Source organism: Triturus cristatus, chromosome 10 (genome assembly GCF_964204655.1).
Source record: "Triturus cristatus chromosome 10, aTriCri1.1, whole genome shotgun sequence".
Lineage (NCBI taxonomy): Eukaryota > Metazoa > Chordata > Amphibia > Caudata > Salamandridae > Triturus > Triturus cristatus.
Window position 1 is genome coordinate 387,707,762 of NC_140593.1, and position 5,221 is coordinate 387,712,982.

General features: G+C 42.3%; 1 long non-coding RNA gene across 1 annotated transcript; it reads left to right on the forward strand.

Annotated features, from left to right (window-relative positions):
• Positions 1-1,646: 1,646 nt before the first annotated feature.
• LOC146789493 (uncharacterized) lies at positions 1,647-3,207 on the forward strand. Its single transcript, XR_014969806.1, has 2 exons — positions 1,647-2,030; positions 2,859-3,207. It is a non-coding gene; the product is annotated as an uncharacterized LOC146789493 (long non-coding RNA).
• The last annotated feature ends 2,014 nt before the right edge of the window (positions 3,208-5,221 follow it).

The following is a 5,221-nucleotide window of genomic DNA, read 5'->3' on the forward strand; positions in this document are numbered from 1 at the left end:
TCACTGACAGGGAAGTGGGCAGGTGCACAATCCTTAGCTGCGATCTACTAAGGAGACTATAGGAACATTGTAAAGTACTACCTGACACTGTACTAAAGACTTACAGTATTCAAAAGCTCACTAAAAGATTGACAATGTCCTACCTCAATGATGTAAAACAAAACATACTGATGACGGATGTATGAATCAATTGCCAAGGACTCATCATGGGTCACGTGCCCCACCGAGGGTTGCCACCTGCTCAATTTATTCCTGGCCTGGCATGTATACTTAAGTCTAGGCCAGTAGACGTATTAGGAAAAGGAATGAAAACAGTATATTTTTCACTCTGACACAAACCTAAAACAGCAAACACATTAAGAAATCAGTTAAAAGGTGAGAATTATCTAAATAGTTTCAAAATAATTATGGATAATTGCCAAGTTACAACAAAAAAAACTGACAATTCTACAAAAAATATTTTTCAGATATCGGCTCTAGGTTGTTCCAAAGTAGAAAAACATACACAAACGGCCAGCATTTTTTTCCAAGAAAGGTTGCAACCCTAGCACCAGCTCATTCCTCCTGTGCCACATCACCATGACTTGGTGTTAGTAAATGGGATATTATCACACAGATCTTTGAATTTGATTGGGGTGGGGCAGTTTAAAACACTGAATATTTTTTTATCTCTGAAAAAGCACAAGGCATGTGCACCCACCATCAACTCCCATACTCTAAATACTTAGCTATTGACAGTAGGGAGGGTTCTCTGACATTGAAATGTAAGTTTAACTTGATTTTTCTACTGAAATGCTTTGAACTGCATGAATCCGTGGGGTCAACTTAAGCAAAATGACATTTTTATTGCTAGGGAACGTCACACAGGTGGACGACCGAGGAGCACAGGAGACACACTAGAACCAATGCTTTAGATTGAAATATAGACGTTCGGGTACCTTCTACCCATAATGCCTCTTTGCTACCGAGACGTGCCAGCACTCTCCTATTTAAACTATTGCATCATTGTTCACGTTCAGAAGTGCAGGTGCTCTCCCTTTCAAATTCAAGAAGCGGATAATCAGTACCTGCTGATCAGAAGAACTGAGGAACAATATTACGTTGGAGAGCAGTGATCTAAATAGGAATATGCAGATGAACACCACAGAAGGGTTTCCGACACTGAAATACGAAGGAGTTCCTGCAATAAGTCAGTCCAATGACTACAGCTGCAAGAACTACTCATGTTCCAGAATGACGGTAGGAAGCACCATACTGAAGGTGCAAATCTATTTTGCGAACGCTCGTTAGACGTAGCATACGCTAAGGGATAGATGAAAATAGACCATATGGGAAGAGTAGTGCAGATAGGAAGGGACTTCATATGTTGAACTGTCGGTGAGTTTTTATTTTTTATTAGGCAAAGTCTTTCGTTTTAAACAGAAGGACGGGGAATACATTGGCAAGTATGTTTCGCTTTTAAAGATGATGCAATGTGTGGGTGGGAGGAACAGAATATACATATGCACCAAAAATGGCAATTTCCACTTCCCAAATGAGGGACAGCTTGTCTAAGGAGGGGCCGTCGGGGAGGAGCCGTCGGCCCGTGCACGTTTCCAGCCAGAGGTGTAGACCCAACCCCGAGTGTTCAGTTTGGCGAGGGGGCACTTTCGCAAGGGCGACGCCCCCATCCCATCTCCTCCTGCTCACTTCAAAGCGAGGTATGCCCCCGGTGGCGGTGCCACCTCCCTCGCCCTGAGCGCCGAACCTGAAGCCGCCAGCCGAGCAAGCGCACGAGCCTGGGAAAAAACCTGCTGACTGCACAGCTGCCACTCTCCGGCGCGCAGCAGCCGTGACCTCCCACCCCGGCCACCCGGCAGCCAATAAGAGCGCGGCTCGTCTCACAGACCCAAAATTTCCACGTCGGCAAAAGTCAAGATGGAAGGGAAGAGGAGCGGCAGGGAGAGCTGTGCGGCCCGGCCGGTACAAAGCTACAAGGCGGCGGTTTTTCAACCCAAGACTGCTGCAGTGCGGCCTCCCTGCTCCCCGAGGTACCTGCGGCAGCGGGCACCGCCCCGGGAAGGCAGCCTTCTCCCGTGTTTTTTGCAGCGGCAGCATTCCGCTTGCAGACCTGTTGCTCTGCAAACTGGGCTGTCTATCAGGTGGTCTCTCTTTAGAACCTTTGGACGGCAGAGCGGGGAGGTGGTTGGGCTGGGGCAGTGCTGTTAGGGTGTCGTGGAGGATGCAGAACCAGGGCGACCCTCCGTTCAGTCGGTGACCCGTTTACTTTTATCTATAGGTAGGAAGCAGCTCCCAACAGCCTCAATGCTTGCACTGGCTTGCCGGGGTGGAGGTAAGGAGAGTTGGTAAAGATTCATGAGTGGTCACCCCCATTGGTATGTGACAATGCAGTGTAAGCCTTGTGGCATCGTCTCTCTGCCAAAAATAGGGGCACGTGTTACAAGTTTTGCCATATGCTGAAGTCGGGCAAAGTAATTATCTCGATGGTTTGAGTTGAGATCAAAAACTCTCCAGTAATGCCTTTATTAAAAAACTTTTGCTTTTATTCAGAATATTGAAAAGGTTTCACGCGAAATGTGTATTTAATCATTTTCTTCCTTTTACATTGCAAACGGAGGGTTGGGAGACTTAATTGCTGCCAGGTCTAGACAGACCTGGAATGTGCATGAATTCCTCAGTTGTACCGCAATACTTAAGTAAAGTTATTATTTTAGCATAACGCTTTCTTTGCAAACTCAGTTGCTTCTTATCTAAAAATATATATTTTGAATGTTGTATCCTGCGTGCCAATGAATGCAGCAAGTTACATTGGTAACTTTCTTTACTCATTGTTTTTTTTTTCTCTCTCTCTTTTTTAGCTTCTGCTAGTCTGGAGGAAAAAAGAATGGCGTGGAGTAAGATTCCCCTTATCTGGTCTTTCGCGGCAAAGTTCTGTGACACTTAGACTCGAGTATTAAAGAAGTCAGTGCACTACAGAACTTTGTCTCGGAAGTCTGCAGCGGCATAGCAGAAGAGGAGGGGTGCCTGGGCCAGGTGGACACGTCACTGCACACACGGTCTAAGCATGACTCTCTTCTGGCAGAGAGAGAGGTGGGGCAACGGACCAGAACTTCTACTCCAGGCCAGCACTTGCAATACCTTTTACCGAATGAGTTATTTCTGCTGTGCAAAGTAACTGGCTGATTAAAACAAATGTTAATTCCCACATATCTGCTCTCAATTACGACTCCTTTTTATGTAAAATTATACGTTTTTCAATTACTCATAACGTCGGATAGCACCTTACTACTTCAAAATGCCTGTACACTTATTGACGTTCATTTTTGACCCTGAAAACCCATGCCCCTATACAAGTTATCACTTCTTGCATATATTTTTCAATTTTAATAGAGCTTATTACAATTTTTCTTAGTGTTTGTCTATTGCATATGGTGCCTAACAAATTCGAATTGCAGGTGTATAATATTGACCTTTTATGTTTTTCTTCCATTCACTCTGTGGTACTGGCGTTCCTAAAATGATACCCGGTCGTGTTATAAATACTCCAGTTTGCCCTCGTTAATGCTTAATTTTTTACAGATTTGATCTAAACCAGTCTTGGAGTTTGTTTATTGTAACCTGAATTTGAAATATTAATAGGTTTTGGGGGATATAGTTCACTATATATAATATATGCGATTCAGTGTACTGTAATAAATCGGTAAGTTCTGTAATTAGTGGTATTATAACTTGAAATGTGGCATCAAGTCAACACCATATAGGAGTTATCCTATACCTTGAGTGTTATAAGTCAGCCCATTCTCTACCTTTGAAACTATGCCATTCCTAAACTGCGCCTTCATAACTCCTCTTACTTAGTACACACACAAACGTTGATTCGTGTAACACACATATTCTGACAGCAGTACCACAAATGCCTCTCCCGAGTCATTAACCCACTCTCCCTTCTGCCAAATTTCTCTTCCCTCTAGTTGCGTAAGATGGCTAATTTCAATGTTTGTAAAGTATTCATTTTTTTGGGGGGGTGGGGTGAACTTCAGACAGTTCAAAACATTGCATCACTTTACGTCATTTTATGTATGAGGAAACTGCATCTGACATTTTTTTGTGAACTGTTGGCTTCTTTTGGGACACATTCTGTCCTTTACTGTGAGGAACTAAAGTTCTAATACTTTAATTGTCTGAACAGAAATTGTATCTGAGGGCTAGTTCACAAAGCATTTTGTGCTCCTAAGTTGAATATAAGTGGTCACATTGTCCACTTTCGTGCTTGTAAACTCTCAGTCCAGATTTAAAGAATCATGATGATAGACTTGCGCAGCAGCTTTTCCAAGTTCGGAAATTTCCCCAGTTTGTTGGTATTTCGTCTCTGCAAATTGAGGATTGGAGGACGCTGGTGGCTTGGGTCTACCTGCAAAAGTAGCTGAACGCATGTTTGATCCTAACTTTGGAGAAATATATATAATATTTTCCAGCTTACAATGCCATACTAGGCACTCACTTTCATTGGTGGAGGTGCCTGGACTGTGAGGTATGCATTATACAGAGTTTTAATGATAATTGTTTTGTGCACTTTTTTCTTAGCTTGCTACTTTTCTTTATTACCTTTTCCAAAAATGCTACTTGATTGCAAATTCTTAACCTGGTAAATTATTTTTTTCCTTAGACCAAAATATCAAAGTGCATGCATGTACCTTTGTCTTGACACCTTGTTTTATTTGTGCTTGACTTTCCGCATTAACAGAAATCCAGGGCCTTTTTGTATAGCAAAATGTCTGCAATGGTTTTCACAGGTGACGGTGTATTAAAGCTAATCAATCAAGCTGTAGTTTCAAACTGTTCAATATCTTTTTATGCCACCCAAAGCGAGTTTAAAATAACTGTGTAGAATGCCTTTTGATTTGCTCGAATACTTTTTTCTTACCGTTGCTAGAGGCAAGTGAAGTCAACAGGCAAACAACTGTGAAATACGGGCTATTTTCTTCCGCTTGTTGTACAGGCTTTGCTGTCGGAATTATGTAATCCATGTGTGAAGAATCTTTTATTAGGGGAGTAATTAATGTTGTGGTGGCTTCGTAATGTGATATTTATGATTAATGTGAAAGCGTAGGTAATTAAAAGGGGTAACTAGTTAGCCAACCGTGTTGCTGTGGCGATGTATTCAGTCAGACCTTATGTCAAGATTAAATACAAAATTATTGCATGTTTTGATTAATTAAGA